The sequence below is a fragment of the Hyperolius riggenbachi genome, chromosome 3 (genome assembly GCF_040937935.1).
Source record: "Hyperolius riggenbachi isolate aHypRig1 chromosome 3, aHypRig1.pri, whole genome shotgun sequence".
NCBI lineage: Eukaryota > Metazoa > Chordata > Amphibia > Anura > Hyperoliidae > Hyperolius > Hyperolius riggenbachi.
The window spans coordinates 251867526-251888783 of NC_090648.1; the positions used below are offsets into that span (position 1 = coordinate 251867526).

Genomic DNA, 21258 nt, shown 5'->3' on the forward strand with positions numbered 1-21258 from the left:
ATATAGAAAAAAATGACAGTGTGGTTCCAAATAATTGTAGTATTCCTGCAAAGATATGATGTATCTCCTTCCATGTCTTGGAAGCAATGATGAGTGAGGAACTGAAGAAAGCAAAATGCTGGTTAATGGCTGATGGACAGATGATGAAAGACATCAAAATGTAGGATAGAACTAGCTTCTGCTGTATTGGGAAGCTGATTAAGCATCACAGAAAACAGCATCATATCACAAATCTGTTTTAATCTTGATCATGTGATTTGGATCAGCAATCGAAAAACAGACATGTGTTAAAGAGACTCCGTAACAAAAATTACATCCTGTTTTTTATCATCCTACAAGTTCCAAAAGCTATTCTAATGTGTTCTGGCTTACTGCAGCACATTCTACTATCACTATCTCTGTAATAAATCAACTTATCTCTCTCTTGTCAGACTTGTCAGCCTGTGTCTGGAAGGCTGCCAAGTTCTTCAGTGTTGTGGTTCTGTGATGCATCTCCCCCCTCCAGGCCCCTCTCTGCACACTGCCTGTGTATTATTTAGATTAGGGCAGCTTCTCTCTTTTCTCTTATCTTTTACAAGCTGGATAAATCCTCCTCTGAGCTGGCTGGGCTTTCACATACTGAGGAATTACATACAGGCAGAGCTGTCTGCACTCTGCAGGAAGAAACAGCCTGACACTTCAGTGGAAGATAGCTGCAGGGGGAAAGAAACACATAAATGATCTCTTGAGATTCAAAAGAAAGGGTGTATACAGCCTGCTTGTGTATGGATGTATTTTCTATGTGTGGACATACTGTACATCAATCTACTTCCTGTTTCGGTGACCATTTTGTTTGTTTATAAACAAACTTTTTAAAACTGTTTTTAACCACTTTTAATGCGGCGAACAGCGGCGAAATTGTGACAGAGGGTAATAGGAGATGTCCCCTAACGCATTGGTATGTTTACTTTTGTGTGATTTTAACAATACAGATTCTCTTTAAAAAATATTTTGTTTGAAAGGAATTTTATAAAAAAGGAATGAAGAAACTGGATGTTAAATGAAGCGCTCAGAGAAATACTAAGACAGACACAAGTACTGGTGATTAAAGTTAGATAAAGAAGATTTATATGGCTTGGATTCATAAAATGGGTTAAAGGCAGCCATCAGCAAAGGCCCTATATAGTTACATAGAAAGTATGTAAGAAAATACGTTTACAGAATAATAAATTGATTAACAATGTGAACAGAGAATTAAAATGTCACTGATTGGACATAAGACTCATTATGAACTGGCAGAATACAATGGAAACATGCTGATAAAAACTCACTGTAGGTGTTGGCTGATGGAAAAAGATTTGAACACAACACAGTAGTCAATATACATTATTTAAAAAAAAATGGCAGTGACATCCTTGTGGCCATTATTCAGCATTAATATACTGTAAGAAGCTAGAAGAAGGAAAGATAACTGACAGATTTGGTTAAAGGGTTTGATGTATTTCATTAGCGATGAATATTTCCATTGACACAACCTGTCACATATTCCTAACCAGGATACTGTTTTACTGGTCAATGAAGCAGTTTATGCACAGTCTTCTCTTTTTTGTTGGTACTGAATATGTTACAGAGTAATTACCAGTGTATACTTTTACTGGTGAGTTAAAAGCTAATTAAAGACCACTATTACAATTTTTTTTAACATTGTAATATTTAAAATGCATTAAATACATTTAACACGTACAACGAAGAAATACATGTCTTCCAGAGTACAATGAGTACATTATTTTTCTCCTGTGCTGCTTTCACTTACAGTACTAAGTTGTAAGATCCGGTGGGCGCTCATGACGGAGGAACGCCGAGACCCACGTTGAGGCGCAAGTCTCTGGGTCTCGGCCTGTCCCTGATGTCACTGGAGCGCATGGCGCTCAGCTCCCATTGTATAGGAGGTGGACACGCTCTCAGTACGCGCTCCGCCGCTGTAAACATTAACCACGTGTGTGCATTGCGTGACAGCATCTCTGCTGACATGCTCTCTGTTGATTGGTTACTTGGGATTTCTTTACTTTCTGATTGGTTAATACTACTAGTATAAATGAAAGGTGAGCACCCTCTGTCGTCGCCTGTGATAGCCTATGCTGGGCTTGCTGCTGAGACTGCGCTCACACCAAGTTGCCTGTCTTGCTGCCGACTTGTGTCTGTCTCTTGACTAAGCTTCTTTCAGATTGCCTTATCTTTGCCGACCTCTGCCTGTACCTGACCTCGCTTCTCTATTGGATTACCCGTTGCCAACTCAGCTAGTACCCCGAGTCCCCTGACTGCCGCCTGGATCTACCCTTGCTTGTTAAAGGACTTCCATGAACTCTACCTAGAGTGACTCTGGCCTGTTTAACCACGCATCTGTCTAGTGATTATATTTCAGCCACAGTCTGCTATCTTACCATCATCTGGATTGCCTTAGCCTATAGGCCTCAGGTGACTATTAAGTATATTGTGTTTGCATTGCTCATTGCTGTGTTTGGTGATTGCTGTTTGTCAGCTTGTATGCTACATCTGCCTGCAGGGTATTGTAGTTTGTATTAGGCAGGAGTTTCCGCAGGTGTTAGAGCTGAGCTATAGGTCAGTTATATGGGCATACAGCCTGATTCATAGCAGGTGACCAGACAAGCCTGACATAAGTAGAATCTGACAGATCTGAGAGGGTTTGGATTTGGATCTCCTCATGGGGAATTTTCAGTATTACCTTCATACAGTACAAAAGCACTCCCTAGAAGGGATCTATACAAAAATGCTAGACAGCCTCCCTACTCACTTGCACATTATTTTGCCAGTTGAACTGAGCAACTGCTATTCAGTACATGCTTTTAAAAATAAAGAAACCCATGAGAATCCCTCCTAAGAAGATGAGTTAGTCCAAAACGATATCATTCTCATATTGTCAGGTATTATCCTATGATCAGTTCAAATCTAGATGTTTTAGTCTGTTAAAGTCTTATGGATGGACATTTATATTGCCCATAATAAGGAACTGTAAAGCTCCTCACAACTAAGTTATACATTCAATGCTCAATTTAACCAGTTTCCTACCTGGGTACAGTATATCTATGCCCCTTTAAACTTTACTTCCCCACCCAGAGCGTAGATATATGTACCCCCGCCAATACCGCCGCTGTCCGCGCTCCTGCTTGCTTGTGCGCACGCTCCCGCGCTCGTTCATGTCGCCACCCACGCACCCGAGATCAATGAATGTGAATTCATTGATCTATATCCCTGAAGCAATGATCTGCAGCTTCGATGAGAAGCCGTGTGATCATTGTGAAAAAAAAAATTCCCATTCGCAGTGCACTTCCTGTAAGCATACCATGTACGCTTACAGGACGCATTCCAAAAAAATAACTGAGGCCTTCTTGTGGCCAAATAGTAAAATTACATCAATACACTTTTTTTTTACATTACAAGCATTTGTTTTCATTTATGAATTAACTATTTCCCTCCCACACTCTCCCCAAGGTAATCACATTTTTGTTTTATAATTAAAAAAAAAATTGACAATAAAAAAAAATACATAAATGGTTATCTTAGGAACTAAACTTCTTATTTTCCTGTTAAAAAACATTTAGAATAAAATAATTCTTGGCATAATGTACCACCCAAAGAAAGCCTAATTGGTGGTGGAAAAACAAACAAACCAAGATTCAGTTCATTTCATTGTGATAAGTAGTGATAAAGTTATAGGTGAATGAATGGAAGGAGCGCTGAAAGGTGAAAGTTGCTCTGGTGCTCAAGGGGTAAAACCTTTCATTTGTGTAGTGGTTAAAGTGTACCCGAGGCTTACCCCCGGTCAAAATACACATACTTACCTAAGAAGAGGGAACCCTCTGAATCCTGTAGAGGTTTCCCATGCCATCCTCTGGACCTCTGAAATATAATATGTGTATTAATTTAATTAAACATTGTTATCGATAATTATTTCAAATAACTTTCTTTATACCTAAACAAATGTCCATTATAGTAAACCTGGGATTGGCAGTGACACTGAAAACCAGAAACAGCAACAACAAAACATTTGTAAAGCTCTTGTCTCCCGTAGGACCCAAAACTCATAAGCTTTTCTCAGACCAGTACATGGTGATGTTACAGGGAAAGCTTGAAAAACATCAGGGCATTTTTGCAGCCACAAAAAAGGTGCCAAAACTGTCCAAAAACATGGATAGTGGCATGGCGGAGGGAGATCAATGGCAGAGACTTTTTTTTTTTAATGTGTAAACACGAAAAATATCTGCTTGCACAGTGTGAGCCGAAAGGGGCCCATACACTGGTCGATTTCAGCCATAGATCGATCGATACATTCTATGGAATTGATCGATCAGAAATCGATTCTATCAAATCTATCAATCAATCGATTTGCGGCCAATTTTGATCGATTTGATCTCTCGGCTGGCAGCAGATCAATGACCCATAGAGTTGAATTAGATCAAATGGTCCAATAATGCATTTAGATCGATTTCCAATAGATTTCATTCTAAAATTTATTGGAAATCTGTTCCTAGTGTGTGGAACTGTAATGATTGCAGAACTTATTTCCGTGGTCAGCGCACAGACCGTGCGCCGACACTACGGAAATCCTCCACAAGCGTGTAATTATATATAACCCATCTCTGGTGCTATGCACCTGTAGAGGGAGATTCCCACCGGCAGATGGAGCTGTGGAGTGCAGACGAACACAGCCTCTGCACTACCACAGACGCCAGATGGGAATTATATGAGTCCAAGCAATGCAGAGCAAGATTGCCCTTAAATAGGGAGCACAGTGACAGACTAAATGTGTGTTCCCCAATCTAGCGACAGCGAACACACACTCACAGAAACAAAGCGGGAACGCAATCGCAAGAGAGAGGCTATTGCCAGAAGTGACACAAGGCTGAACAGAACAGAACACGAGAGTAGCAAAGGCACAGCAAACAACAATGAGAAGATAAAGAAAATAACAAACGCTAGCTAAACGCGAACACCGCACTCATTCTCAACAGCGAACGCGTTTCTGCACGATCACCGGGCGTTAGGCGCCCAGTGATAAGCGTGCCACCCTAACTGACCAATGACACACAAACACGAAATAGAGAATGTGTACGCTTGCTAAACGGTTACCTCACCGTGCCTACAGCAAGCGTTCGTACAAGACAAGACAGAGAGGAGGAGCGGCCAGCAGCAACCGCAGCTCTGGCCTACACTCCCAGACAGAGTTTAGAAGGAACCACCGCTGCTACCGCTAGAGCAAGTGCGATCCAGACAGACAAACAGATGGAGCTACCAGTAGCAACCGCTGCTCTGGTTAGCACCCCTGAGGCAGAATACAGAAGGAGGCACTGCCACTACCACTAGGGCGAGTGCGATCCAGACAGATGAACAGAAGGGGCTACCAGTAGCAACCGCTGCTCTGGTTAGCACCCCCAGACAGACATAACGATTCCCTGTCGACCGCCGCTGGCGACAAGGCAATCGAGACACAAAGACTGAACAGGCAAAACAGGCAATGCAACCTAACTGCACTAGAGGAGCTGCCTAGTGCAGTCCCAAGGAATTACTCTAAGGTAAACTTTAGTAAACAAACAGGGCTGATACTCTAGGAGAGTTCATCAGTGACAAACCATGAAGATGACCAGCAAAGGCTTCTGGGAGAACATGGTATTTATACTGCCAGCCTTCAAAGGAGGCAGCTAGGCAATTTGCATAACAAATGTATGCAAATTCCTCAGCAGCAGAGCAGGTCCGAAACTTGCAAAGAAAAGACAGGTCCCTTTTCCAGAGACCTGCAGCCCTCAGACTTAAGGAATGGTCAAACAGCTGTCTGTCTGTGCAGACAGCTGAGCGGATCATTACAGGAACACATCAGATAGATTCCTGTCAGATTCGACTTGACAGACACCTGACAGAAATCTATCTGATGGTCAAATCTGCTGCAAATCTATAAATGTATGGCCACCTTAACACTGCACAACAAACTCAACAGTGAGGGCCTGTGTAGTAAAAATGCTTGATTGGCTGTCCTGTACCACCTGTCTGATTTAAGGGTGACAGGTCAAATAATGGGTCCATGTTAAAGTCTGGCATTCATGAACATCTGACTATCTCCTCTGTAACACAACCCAGCCTGAAACCCTGTATTAATCTGAGACACAGCTATGCGCTTTGAGTCCTATGGGAGAAAAGCGCTTTACAAATGTTATTGTATTGTATTGTAAAGTAAAGGTGCAAATGTGAACTTTGCATTACAATTCACATTAAATGTGAATGATCGTTGTTTGCCATAGACTATCTACTGGCAAACACGTTTGTCTATTATTACTAATCAAGTTCTTTTCATACTGTGTTTACCTACCTATGTGGTGCAATTTAGTACAGCTTTCTCTTCTTTACAATTATATCTTTGTTGTACTTTAACACATATAGTACTAAATATAAGTGTAGTTCAGTGGAGCTGGTTCCATGTTCTCATTCTGTAGCATTCACCCACTTTTGGTAACCTCCGATCATCTATGTTTTACTCCTGCACCTTCTCTTCCTCAGTGGTCTCCGTTTCACAGAGGGGATCAAGCAGTGGCATCTAGTGTAATGACATGGGTGAGTATGGTTGACAGGAAACACCCTGGAAGGAAACAAAAAACACAGAGACAATGGGAGCTTCGTTGGTGCAGAAAGTAAAAATAATGGACAATGGAAGTAGAGTTGGTAGAGGTACTCACAAAGGGAGGTTGCAGAGGGGCAACCAACTACTGTAGGCAGGTAATGATGCACAAACCCAACTCCACACGGGTGTCTAGTCAAACTGGACACGGTCGCTCTCATGGTTCTAGATGGTTGTGGGAGTTGTATCAGCCACCTGACCAAACAGACTTCCCCGAGGGTATAGGGTAGGTAACATTAGTGTAATGACATGATTAATTGTGCCTGTTGACAGGTTTTCTTTTTTTTGTTGGGGGGTGGGGGGGACGACATACAAACCCTACTGACTGACTGCAGAAATCAGTGATGATAGTAGTTTTTGACACACGTCTATCTGGAACGGACCTTACAAAACCGACCATTATCCAGTACTTGATATACTGAATTCCCCACATAGCAGTAGAATTACTTGTTACACCTGCAAAACTACATAGCTTTCTATTTGTTTTTCAGCACGGTTGTCTAACTTGCTAAGTACACAAGACTGGACTGCATGCTCCACAATATGTCAATGTCTGCTTATTGTCTTGGTAGGATGCCTGCCAATTCCAAACAGTGTTTCCTGCTCCTCCCTTGCTGCCGATTGGTGCCTAGGGCATTATGGTCTAGGCCACCCTGCTCCCCAGGCAACAGCAAATCTGAACAGCAACACTAGCCAGAAACACCCGTCATGTTTCTCTGATAAAACATTTAGTAGCCTCTTTCTTAGCTTTCATGTTTCTTATCTTGTTTTCCTTTGTAGTTCAGTTTTTAAGGGTATCCTTGTAGCGTCTCTCTTTTCATTTTTCTTTAAAATAGTTTTGGTGAGTAAGATTAAATAAAAAAGTTGAAATGGATTCCCTGATAAATATGTATTTATATTAATACCAGAGAAATGCATGGAAGGAAAAATGCTGAATTGACACAGTTATATGTTTCTCTTAGCACTGACTCCAGTCCACTTTTATCTCTTTCATGTATTATTCAGCGTGTAGGCAGATTTTCACCCTACAGTGTGTATACAAAGTTCCAGCATCCTTCATTAATTCTGCTGTGTAAGTAATGGGAATAGAGCAGACTCACAGCTGTGAAAGAGTTGTAAAAATAATCAATCTCATGTCCTGCTTTAAATGTCTCTTCCATATCTACACCAATGCTTTTACAAAAGGACGATATATGAACAAGAACTTTCAATATATTAAAACATAGAAAGCTGCCATTAAACGGAAACTGGACTAGTGATTCGGGAAGAATAATCACCCATAACAAATAAGAGAAAAAATAGGGAGGATAATTTGTTTTTGTACAGCCTGCCTGAACTGAGCGCTGTCTGTACAAAAATGTGTGTAGCCTCAGGTTCTGCCCCACTTCCTAAACTACTAAGTATCTGTAACGATTGGTGTCAGCACACAGAGAGAATCTGATTGTTGATGATATGCAGAATCATCAACAATACAGATGTATACTTGATTATGGATGATCTGCAGAATCACCAATAATACAAGTATGACTAACCTCTGGACACCAACTGAGTAAAGTACTGGATGAACTGAAGGCTATCTCCCGAGGAGCGGGAGATATAAGTGGCTCGGCCAAGAGCCAATTGAGGGGCAGGTGGCCCTGGGCAGTGCAGAAACTATCTCATAGATAGCAAGGGCCTGGTAACCAGGGATCAGATGGTAAACTGTACTGCAGCCAGAGGGAGAGACCACTGGCTGCTAACAGGCTGGACTCTCTGAGGAGCGGGAGTCCTGTATGCACCTGATGGAATGGTGTTACTGCTAGTACAGATCGACTGAGCACTCTGGGAGAGTGACAGCTGGAGTGGTCGGGCAGGCCAGGTCGGCAACACACAAGCAGATTAGGTACAGAGAGAGAGACTGATTCGGTAACCAGGTACAGGCAGGGTCTGGCAACAGGTAGGCAGATATGCAGAGGTACCGAATCAGAAGACAAGAGCAAAGTCGACAGAGCAAATGGTCATAACATATCAGTATAACAAAATCCTAGACTGAGGTGTGAGTTCCTTGCTCTCGACACCCTGGAACTAGTCTAGAGTATAACACAGTATTGGTTTAGTATTCCTAAACTTGAGTGTGTGGTCCTTGGTCACAACACCCTAGAACTAATCTAAATGATAACACAGCAATGACACAGTATCCCTAAGCTTGGGTGTGAGGTCCTTGGTCACAACACCCTGGAACTGGTCTAAAGTATAACACAGCAATGACACAGTATCCCTAAGCTTGGGTGTGAGGTCCTTGGTCACAACACCCTGGAACTGGTCTAAAGTATAACACAGCATAATCTGGCTAAGTGTGAATTCCCAGGTCCCCCTGGCTCCAACACACTGTGGGATCTGACTGGTCTGAGTGCTCACACGTAAGTATTCGTAACGGCAGACAACCAGTAACTGACAGGCAAGAAGTATATATAGTGCAGCGCTCCCCAGCGCCGCCCAGCCCCACTCAGCCCATCACTCACTGCGCTGGGATCAGCTTACCATCCTGATCAGCTGATCCCTCTCCTATTGGCATAAAGGTCCTGTCTCCTAGTGCGCGCGCGCATAGCTCTCCATCTGTGTGCACTACTAGGCTCAGACACACCAGGTGCATGCTGCTGTGCGGAAACCGCCGGTCTAAATGCGGAGACAGCCGCCCCGCTGCCAGACCACGCCGCGGTGTCTCCGCATTCCATTACAGTACCCCCCCCCCCCTGAGGAGTGGACTCCGGACAATTCCCACCAGGCTTCCCAGGATGTGAGTCATGAAATTCTTTCTTTAATTCCTCCGCATGCATGCGACAATCTGGCACCCAAGTTCTTTCCTCCACACCATATCCTTTCCAGTTGACCAGATACTGTACGGAATTTTGCACTAAGCGAGAGTCCAGGATCTTTTCAATCTCATATTCTGGTTGGTCGTCAACCAACACAGGGGGAGGTGGGGGGGGGGGAATCCACGTGCACTGCTGGCTTCAATAGAGACACATGGAATGATCTCACACCTCTCATACTGGCTGGGAGATCAATCGCGTAAGTGACATTATTAGTTTTCTTGGACACTGGGAATGGTCCTATAAATCTAGGACCCAGTTTGGGTGACAGCTGCTTCAAGGCCAAATGCCGAGTGGATACCCACACTAAATCTCCTGGAGAAAACTTCCACTCTACGGACCGCCTTTTATCTGCCTGCTTTTTCTGGGTTTGGAAAGCTTTCCCTAGGTTCCTCTTAACCATTCCCCAAATCTCCTTTAAAGCTCTCTGCCAATCCTCCAGAGCCGGGAATGGTGTGGATGCCACCGGCAATGGAGCAAACTTAGGTGATCTTCCCGAGACTACCTGAAATGGGGAAAATCCTGAAGAGGAGTTTTTCAGGTTGTTGTGCGCAAATTCCGCGAACGGCAAACATTTTACCCAATCAGATTGCGCATCTGCAACATAACATCTGAGGAACTGTTCTAGGGATTGGTTAACTCTCTCGGTCTGGCCATTGGTCTGTGGGTGGTAGCCTGATGAGAAAGCAAGGTCCATATCCAGTTGATGGCAAAAGGCTCTCCAAAACTTAGAAACAAATTGGACTCCCCGATCTGACACTATATTTTCCGGAATGCCATGCAGCCGGAAAATGTGCTGGATGAAGAGATCAGCCAATTCCTAGGCCGAGGGGAGTCCTTTCAAAGGAACAAAATGAGCCATCTTACTGAATCTGTCCACTACCACCCAAATGACCGTCTTGCCCTCAGACCTGGGGAGTTTACCCACAAAATCCATGGACACATGGGTCCATGGTTCACTTGGGACTGGCAAGGGTTGTAAGGTACCAACAGGGGCCTGACGAGAGGGTTTACTCCTAGCACACACTGCACACTCTCTTACAAACTCCTTACAATCTGTTGCCAATGAAGGCCACCAAGCACATCTGGCCAGTAAATCCTGAGTTCTGGTGGCCTCGGGATGACCAGCATTCTTATGGGAATGAAAAAGTTGCAAGAGTTGTAGACGGAAAGGCAGTGGTGCAAACATGACCCCATCAGGCTTCCCCTCTGAAACATCCTGTTGGTAAGGGCTCAGAGTGACTGTCCAATCCTTCCAGGTCTCAGTGGCTGCCAGAACTACCTTCTGAGGTAGAATGGTCTCAGGGGCTGAGGGCTGTACTGCCTCGGGCTCGAAACACCTGGACAAGGCGTCGGCCTTGATGTTTTTACTACCAGGGGTATACGTAATTACAAATCTGAATCTTGCAAAGAACAGGGACCACCGGGCCTGACGGGGGCTAAGTCTCTTGGCATCCTCTATGTACTCCAAATTCTTATGATCTGTGTAAACTGTGATAGTATGTTCTGCACCTTCTAGCCAGTGTCGCCATTCCTCAAAAGCTAATTTGATGGCTAAAAGCTCCCGATTGCCTATGTCATAGTTTTTCTCTGCGGGTGAAAACCTACGAGAAAAGTAGGCACATGGGTGGAGTTTGCCCTGTAAGCATGACCTCTGAGACAATACAGCTCCCACCCCCACCTCTGAAGCATCAACCTCCACGATAAAAGGAAAGGTGACATCAACATGTCTCAATATAGGTGCGGAACAGAACTGTTTTTTCAGTGTAGAAAAAGCAGCATGGGCCTCTGCTGACCAGTGGTGAGTATCTGCCCCTTTCTTGGTGAGACTGGTGAGGGGCGAGACTATGGTAAAGTACCCCTTTATGAACCTCCTGTAGTAGTTGGCAAAACCCAGAAATCTCTGGAGTGCCTTCAGTCCTACAGGCTGAGGCCACTCCAGGACAGCAGAAACCTTCCCTGGATCTATAGAGAGGCCGGATGTAGAGATAATGTACCCCAAGAAGGCAACCGAGGTCACCTTGAAGAGGCATTTCTCCAGTTTGGCATAAAGCAGATTCTGTCTTAGCGTCTCTGGAACAAACTTGACATGCTTGCGGTGTTCCGAGAGATTGGATGAAAAAATCAGTATATCGTCCAGATAGACTAGGACGAACTTCCCCAACACCTCCCTGAATACCTCATTAATCAACTCCTGGAAGATGGCTGGGGCGTTACACAACCCGAAGGGCATCACTAGATACTCGTGATGCCCGTCGGGTGTGTTAAAGGCCGTCTTCCATTCGTCACCATCCCTAATACGAACTAGGTTGTAAGCACCTCTCAGATCTAGCTTTGAGAAAATCTTGGCGTTGGTAACCTGGGTGAATAAATCGTCAATCAAGGGTAACGGATAACGATTTTTCACTGTGATCTTGTTTAAGCCTCGATAGTCAATGCAGGGATGAAGGCCTCCATCTTTTTTTTTACAAAAAAGAATCCTGCCCCTGCTGGAGAACGCGAGGGACGGATGAACCCCTAAACCAAGTTTTCTCTGATGTATTCCTGCATAGCTAGTTTCTCAGGCCCAGACAGATTATAGAGTTGACCCCTGGGAGGCATACAACCAGATCTCAAATCGATGGGACAGTCGAAGGTACGGTGGGGGGGAAGTTTATCTGCCGATTTGGGACAGAACACGTCAGCAAATTCTGCGTATTGTTTTGACACACCTTTAATCTGAATCTTGGTGTTACCCACGGTTACTTTCGTTAAACAATGATGATAACAATGGGTAGACCAGCTTGTTAGTTGACCTGAAACCCAATCTATCTGAGGAGAGTGAAGTTGTAACCATGGCATGCCAAGAATGACGGTAGAGGATGCCATACGCAGAACCAGAAATTGCAGATTCTCCTTATGTAGCACCCCAACACTGAACCTTAAATTCGGGATTCGAGACAGAGGATGTCTACTTTGCAGAGGAGAGTCATCTACAGCAGTGACCAAAACCTGTTGGTTTAATGGGAGTATAGGAATTCCCAAACTTTTTGCAAACCCGTAATCTATAAAGTTAGCTGCTGAACCAGAGTCTACGAAAGCTTCAGTGGTAACAGTCTGGCACTCCCATGTGACTGAACAGGTAAGGAGCAAACGATTGTTGTTTAGAGGTAAAGACTGCGCGCCTAGGGTATTACCTCTGACTACACCTAGGCGGCAGCGTTTCCCGACTTCTTGGGACAATTCTGCACCTTATGACCCTCATCTGCACAGTATAAACAGAGCTGTTCTGTTTTCCTGCGATTCCTCTCCACCCGTGTCAATTTGGACTGTCCAATTTGCATTGGCTCTGGTGGAGGTGAGACGGGTGGAGGAGAGGCGTAGGAGACATATCTTACAGTGTTCTTACCGCGGGTTTGTTTCTGATACCGTAATCGGCGATCAACCCGTACTGCTAAAGCAATTGCCTCATCAATAGTTTTTGGTTCAGCGTCTGACAACCCTGATAAAAATCAGTCTAATAGTGCAAATGATCCCCACCTAGCTGACACAGACCACTTCCTGAATTCAGCTGCATAGACTTCTACCGGATCCTTGCCTTGACGCAAGGTCTTTTACTTCCGCTCAGCAGTGGAGGCAATGTCCGGATCATCATAAATTATGGCCATGGCCTTGAAAAATTCCTCAACTGACAGTAATGGCTCATGCTCTTCCTGCAGGCTATATGCCCAAGTCTGAGAATCTCCTGACAGAAGGGTCTTAATAAAAGTAATTCTCTGTGCCCCAGTTCCTGATGAATTGGGTATCAGTTCAAAATACGACATTACTCAATTTTTAAAGTTCTGAAAGTCAGATCTATGACCAGAAAACCTTTCGGGTACAGACATGCGTAAGTCTGTAACTGGAGGAGATCGCACTGTGTTTACAGCCGTCTTAAGGATATGTATGGACCCAGACAATGCTGTGATCTGGGTCTGATGACCGTCCAGCACGCTGATGAAATTTTCCACCGAGGTGGTGAGTGCATCAAGACGGCTGTTAAGTGCGTCCATTTTGTTTTTCAGGTCTGCCGTTCTGTAACGATTGGTGTCAGCACACAGAGAGAATCTGATTGTTGATGATCTGCAGAATCATCAACAATACAGTTGTATACTTGATTATGGATGATCTGCAGAATCACCAATAATACAAGTATCACTAACCTCTGGACACCAACTGAGTAAAGTACTGGATGAACTGAAGGCTATAAGTGAGATATAAGTGGCTCGGCCAAGAGCCACCTGAGGGGCAGGTGTCCCTGGGCAGTGCAGAAACTATCTCACAGATAGCAAGGGCCTGGTAACCAGGGATCAGATGGTAAACTGTACTTCAGCCAGAGGGAGAGACCACTGGCTGCTAACAGGCCGGACTCTCTGAGGAGCGGGAGTCCTGTATGCAGCCGACACCTGATGGAATGGTGTTACTGCTAGTACAGATCGACTGAGCACTCTGGGAGAGTGACAGCTGGAGTGGTCGGGCAGGCCAGGTCGACAACACACGAGCAGATTAGGTACAGAGAGAGAGACTGATTCGGTAACCAGTTACAGGCAGGGTCTGGCAACACGTAGGCAGATATGCAGAGGTACCGAATCAGAAGACAAGAGCAAGGTCGACAGAGCAAATGGTCATAACATATCAGTATAACAAAATCCTAGAAGAATGATAACACAGCAATGACACAGTATCCCTAAGCTTGGGTGTGAGGTCCTTGGTCACAACACCCTGGAACTGGTCTAAAGTATAACACAGCATAATCTGGCTAAGTGTGAATTCCCAGGTCCCCCTGGCTCCAACACACTGTGGGATCTGACTGGTCTGAGTTCTCACACGTAAGTATTCGCAACGCCAGACAACCAGCAACTGACAGGCAAGAAGTATATATAGTGCAGCGCTCCCCAGCACCGCCCAGCCCCACTCAGCCAATCACTCACTGCGCTGGGATCAGCTGACCGTCCTGATCAGCTGATCCCTCTCCTATTGGCATAAACGTCCTGTTTCCTAGCGCGCGCGCGTAACTCTCCATCTGTGTGCACTACTAGGCTCAGACACACTAGACGCATGCTACTGTGCGGAAACCGCCGGTCTGAACGTGGAGACAGCTGCCCCGCTGCCAGACCACGCGGCGGTGTCTCCGCAATCCATTACAGTATCTATAACTCTATTCACTCTAGCAGTATTTCTGTCTAGGTTATTATTCCAGGTCATAGAGTAAATTCTTCACTTCAAATAAGCAAGGGGGACTACCAGGCATTTCCATTTACGAAATTCATATACTTTAGCCAACAGTTTAGTTAATTTACGCTACTATGAAAGAGACAATCTATGTCAAACTGTAGCAACTATCCCTGAAAAGGGGTAGGAGGTTTTTGATACCATTCATCATAAATGTTGTTTTATCATGTTTGCCTAGACATTTTTGGGTCAGTATACTGTTTCAGCTAGACACACTTCAACAGATAGCATATACAGTACATAACTGTGTCAATTAGCCAGACTGTGAAGTGTATTGATTATAACTATATGAAGCCTAGGAACCTTCATCAGGAAGAATTCACTACAGTGATGAAATATCATCTAGAATAGAGAAAAGGTATTAATTTAAAGCTATTTTTTTGAACACAGTAAACAAGTAAACAAAGATCAGCTTATTTAACCTCTTCCCCACGGCTGCACCATGTATCTATACCCCTCTGGACTTCATTTCACAACCAGGGATGTAGATATGCTTATGTTTGTATTTACAAGCAGTGCGCACCCGCAATCTCGCATAACGGAGTACTGATCGATGAATGGGAACATCTGTTCCCAAAGTGCCTGAAACTAATGATCACCAGAATCAGTGAGATCGGTGTGCCTGGGATGCTGGTGCGGGTCATGGATATTCCAGGACCTGGAGTTTTGTATGCCTTGCTGCTGCCTGGGTCTGTTGTCTGTGCAGATACATGCCTTGTGGAGTCCACCGCTGCTACCCAGGCCAGGAGATCAGGGCTCCACTGAGGCAGGACACCGTGCTGATTGGTATACTTTTGGCCTTGTTGGATGCCAGCGACTGCTGCTGCTCCACCACAACAGGCACATCTCGGGTTCAGCCCCCCCATGATGCAAGCCACTAAACCATAAGTAAGGGTCGCCGCAGCCGGATGCTTCTGTGACAGCCAGATTATCTTGACCAGCCTGCTGAATGTGCTCAGGTGTTGGGACTCACCACAGAAATTAACACTACTGCACCTTTTGAACTGGAACACCTTGGCCAGCACTGCCAAAGGTCAGCAATCGAGATCCTCAGCAGCATCAGCCATCACCGCAGGTTTCTTTCATGAAGAACTGGATCATCACTGCTGAACCTTCACCTCCCTCTGCCCCTCCCCCATGTTTCCTTAGGGATGACAGATGATTGCCAATTGAGACTGGTGGCGCCGTAGTATGGCTCTTGACTTTCGGACATTATCCCCCTCATCCTTCCAGGTAAGGGGGTTACAAACCCCTGTTTGTACTTGGCGAAATAAATAGTTCTGATTTTGATTGTATAAATGGCTATAATGGTGACTAGGGGCTATAAGCATAAATGGTGGCTATAAACCTTGGACATCTCTGGGCTCCCAAATTACAGTTTATAGATGCTAATCACAGCTTTCAAAATCATTTTTACTATTTCACCTCCAGCTACCATTGTTACCCACTTTACTCTTTTATGACACACACAGTATTATGACACATAACATTTTATGACACATTGAAGTTGTTTGGGAATCACATGACAAAATTTACCAAGCACTGACACTATGATTATAAAACGGGCTTGCTGACCCTTTAAATAATTGTTGGAAAAAAGCAATATAAATCAAAAGGCCTTGGCATTCAATTTTAAACCAATTTCATGTTATGCACATATGTTACGTCTTGCGGTCTATAAAAATGTTACATTTATTCTCTGATTTCTTTCTATTGGTATATTTAAACAATGATGTGTTTCCCTTTACAGTCATGGACAGAAATTAGTTTTCAGCACATACGAAGGCAGTGAAAGGAAATTCATTAAACCCAGTAAATTCATACTGTGATTTGATGAAAGGAAACTGTGACACGGGGAGTTTCAGAACTCTTGGATGCTTTGCTTAGGTCATTACCTCCTCCTTTGTTGCTTCCATTAATCCCTTGGCATAACATGTGGAACTAATATCATCTATAAGATAAAATTACCTTTGTTTTTATTTGCTATTTTCACAAACATATCCTAGTAATGGAAAACCATCTCACGTCGCAACACAATTTATCTTCATCTCCATCTGTTCATCAATTTTAACAACCTCCTCGGGAGTAATATTTATAAATTGCCTATTTTGCGACATGGAAATATTTCAAGAATGTGTAATTTTTGTGTTTTTACATTTGCATTCATAAAATACCAAGCTCGTTTATTAGTGGAAGAGACAGTAAAGAACATAACATAATCTTGGTTTAAAGGTACCATTAGACCTTAGATAAAAACGAAATGACTTCAACTATTTATAACTATGAATTATAAAGTTTTCAGCTAGTTATAGCTACTAACAGTGAGCTGACTTTTCATGCAAAGTCCATTTTACAACAAAAAGTGGCTTTTCAATTTTGTCACTTTAAAGCGGATCCGAGATGAAAAACTAAGTATAACAAGTAACTTGTCTATATATATGTTATCTAAAATTTAGATTCTAGAGTTTACACAGCATATCTAGCTGCAAACAGCTTCAAAAGTTTATGATTATTTATTCCTGTGATACAATGAGGGCAGCCATGTTCTGTTTGTCACATTGTCACAGGCTGAGGGCTGGAGATGCTATCAGCTTGCCTGTGTGTAAATTCAGTCGCCTCTCCTCCTCCCTTCTCCCCTCTGCCTCTGAAATCAATGGCTAGTAACCTCCTCCTCCTCCTGCCCAGACTGAGCTCCCATAAGCCTTTGCTACGGTGCCAAGGCACTGTGAAAAAGCTGTAGGTGAGGCTTATTTAGTTTATAGGGAATTAGAGTATTAAAACAAAAAAAAGTATTTGGCTTGAGTAATGCCCTATAAACTATATGAAAGAAACACAATTATGCAATGAGTAAAAGTTTATCTCGGATCCAAAATAAAATACAGTTTGTTATCAGTACAGAAACTGAATATGGCGACTTAGTGGTAACTAAGCTGGAGACTAAAGATAAAGGTTTACCCCAGAGGAAAAAAGAGCATTTGGATGGCCAGATCTACTAACCAATAAGTGTATGGTCTAGACCTATGATCTGATTGGCCAGTAGCCCTGAACATTCAAAAAATTGTTGCAGCCGTCTATAAATCAGTGATGTTAAAGGATACCACAACTGAAAAAAAATGATAGTTGCAGTGTGTGGGGGGTTAAAAGTACATACCATCTGCTCTTCCTGCCCCCCTCTGTCTGCTGCCGTTAGTCCAACATACATCCCGGTGTCCGGCAACTTTCTTGACCCCTAACTCGGACATACTGCGCCCTGTGTGCACAGTATGTCCTCCCCTCTTCACTTCTGGCCGGCACATAGCGAGCGGCTCAGAAGTACGCTGATCACTCTGTCTTTTCTGGGCTGCGTGTGTGCTCCACTACACCAAGCGTCACATGATCAGCATGTGACGCTTGGTGTAGTGAAGCGCACATGCAGTCCAGAGGAGACAGAGGGATCAACGTGCTTCTGAGCCGCTCGCTATGCGCCGGCCATGTCCGGGTGCAGTATGCCCGGGTGAGGGGTCAAGAAAGTCGCCGGACACTGGGATGTATATTAGACTAACAGCGGCAGACGGAGGGGGGCAGGAGGAGCAGATGGTATGTACTTTTAACCCCCCACACACTGCAGTCAGAAGTATAAAACACCAACTGCAAACAACAGCAACATAGGGCCCAATGTATCTGTTATAATGTGTGAACATGTATTTTAAATTTTACTGTTTTCATCATAGTGCTCCTTTAACGATACCTCGCTTTACTCTGCATACATTTCTAATTCACTCTGTGAACCTACACTAAAAGAGATATAGAACAGTAATAACATCATATAAGCAAAACTTTACAGCAGACACATCAAATTTGAGACCTGCTGCTGTTTATGGTATAACTGTGTACACCACAGACTTTTAATTAAAAAAAATCAGATTGTATTGGTAGAGTCCACATGTTTACATCTGTAACCATAACATGGACATCACTCTGGCAGAAGCCATCCTTACTCTACTGTAGAATAGTAAGCAAAGTTTCTAGGAAAGATGTCTGTGGGAGGATAAGGAAACGTAGCTGCTGATGCTTTTGCATGAAAAACTGATTATATTGGACAGTGTAGTATCTGCATGCACATAATCTAATTGAGGAAATACATTAATATACATGAATAATGGGTTTTAGTGGTTTATACTTATAGCCGATCCACTTCTAAAAGAAATGTAAAAATGATTTTGTAAAGGGACTCCAGAAAGGGCCTATTTCCACTACACGCAGATTGGATGCAGAAAGGATGCAAAAAAACTGACTCCAATGAATGTCTATGGGCCTGTTTCCAGTAAACGCAATTTTTCCGATGCAGCTTTTCCCATAGCTATTCATTGTAGTCAGTCTTTCTGCATCCATTCTGCATCAATTCTGCATCCACTCTGCATGTAGTGGAAATAGGCCCAAAGCATTCCCCTTCATAACCTTATTGGAAGGGTTAATGAATATGTGCTTGAAAGCTTGAAAACTCCAGGATTTATTTTGCCAGCAGACCAGGCTAACCATTGGCAACATTCTGATAAATGTATAGCACACCGCTGATAATTCTATAAATCAAATAGCACTAACACTGGTGGGTGGGACTTAGGCCCAGATTTACATCACAGGAGCCTATAGGTACAGATGTCCTGGCACCCTAAACTTCGCCCTCCAGGAACCCAGGAACCTCCACAAAACCCCACCGCAAATGTCCTGGCTAACCCAGCTGTCACTTCTCCCTTAATTCCCCTGCCCATCATAGGTAGCTACAGGTGTCCCTTAGTATTAGGTAGCCAGAGGTACCCTCAGTATTAAGTAGCTAGTGGTGCCCCGACTAAAGAGAGATCTCATCTGTGGAATGTTGAGACGGGTGACTAAACTCTCATTTATGCTCATAAAAGGTAGAAAACCGAGAGCCCAATATAGTGTAGCTTGTATTGGAGGAGTGCGAATGATAATGATGAAACGTAAGTATTGTACTTACAAACCAGGGTTACCTCCAAGGTAACCACTGAAAAGGCAGGTGGGGAGACCAAGCCTGTCCCCACTCAGGATTAAGATGTCGCTCTCTGTGGATAGAGGAGAAAAAGAGGGTGTACCACCCTTCCACCAAGGGTGGATTATTGATGTGTAGAGCTGTACAGAGGCGCCAGTAGGATAAAAGTCACTAAAACGTTTAAAACGTTCGGGATGCGGTGGTGGACCAGCCAACCCAAAACAGACACAGGTACTGTCGATTCAAGTAATAAATAATTTCTTTATATACTCCAAAGACAAGTTGCAACGCGTTTCACGGGCAAAATCCCACTTCCTCAAGCAATAAACAACTGGAGTAATACACAGCACGGAGTCCAAAATACGCTTGGCACCTGTGTAACCCAGAGGTGCCAAGCGTATTTTGGACTCCGTGCTGTGTATTACTCCAGTTGTTTATTGACTGAGGAAGCGGGATTTTGCCCGCGAAACGCGTTGCAACTTGTCTTTGGAGTATATAAAGAAATTATTTATTACTTGAATCGACAGTACCTGTGTCTGTTTTGGGTTGGCTGGTCCACCACCGCATCCCGAACGTTTTAAACGTTTTAGTGACTTTTATCCTACTGGCGCCTCTGTACAGCTCTACACATCTCATTTATGCTCTGCTCAGTACTCAGCATAAGGAAGGAGGGAGGCGCTAGGGGAGGGGAGTCAGCCGCCCCTCTTATCATCAGGCGATTGTATGCACGTGCCTACAGTGCCTTATGGTCAATCCAGCCCGAGTGGGACTGCTTGAGTGGGTTGGAGGAGCAGACATTTATTTGATGTGTGTTTGGGTGTGTGGGGGGCACTCTGGAAGTGTAGGTGGAGGCTATATTGCCCCTCCATTTCATAGCCTTCTTCTGGGGATAGGTCTGTTTGCAGGGAGGGGGTTCTTATTTTTACCATGATTTTCATGGAGTACAACAAATTTAGCCCCATGGAATACTTCTTAACCTATGGTCCCCTTGCAGGTTATCCCAGTCAGCCAGCCAGTCAATACTCACAGCCAGTGGTGCTTTGTCATGGTGCACCATCTCAAACATGATTTAAACCTCCCTCTTCTTTTATTGAATATGCAGTTATCTGTGGTACTGGCAGTTATCTGTGGTACTGGCAGTTATCTGTGGTACTGGATAGCAATATGTGGGCAAGGCACTGCAGCTTTTTATTATTTTATAAATATTAATTTATAATGTGTCAGCATATTCTGTGGCACTGTACAAAGTAAGGAGCAAACATGGGGTACAAAGTAATACAGACAATGGTATACACCAATATACAAAATACAGAATTGGCTGTTATAGCAATAAAAGTAATATGAATAAATTGTGTAACAAATTCCAAGACACAAAACGGTGAGAGAGCCCTGCCTTTGTGAGCTTAGAATCCAAAGGAATGGGGGAAACAAGAGGTGGAGTAGTATACAATAGTCATAACTAGACACAGTGGCCCATATGCAATTCACTTTTTCACCTGAGTTTT

At 43.8% G+C, this 21258-nt stretch overlaps 1 long non-coding RNA gene across 2 annotated transcripts in view; it reads right to left on the reverse strand.

Moving 5' to 3' along the window:
• Nucleotides 1-20865, reverse strand: part of LOC137563560 (uncharacterized) — a 130842-nt gene extending 109977 nt beyond the window's left edge. For both annotated transcript variants that reach the window (XR_011030379.1, XR_011030378.1), the window contains exons 1-3: nucleotides 20781-20865; nucleotides 6359-6625; nucleotides 3840-3897 (exon numbers count right to left, since the gene is read on the reverse strand). This is a non-coding gene — a long non-coding RNA (uncharacterized lncRNA). The remainder of the gene's footprint in view (nucleotides 1-3839; nucleotides 3898-6358; nucleotides 6626-20780) is intronic.
• Between the last annotated feature and the right edge of the window lie 393 nt (nucleotides 20866-21258).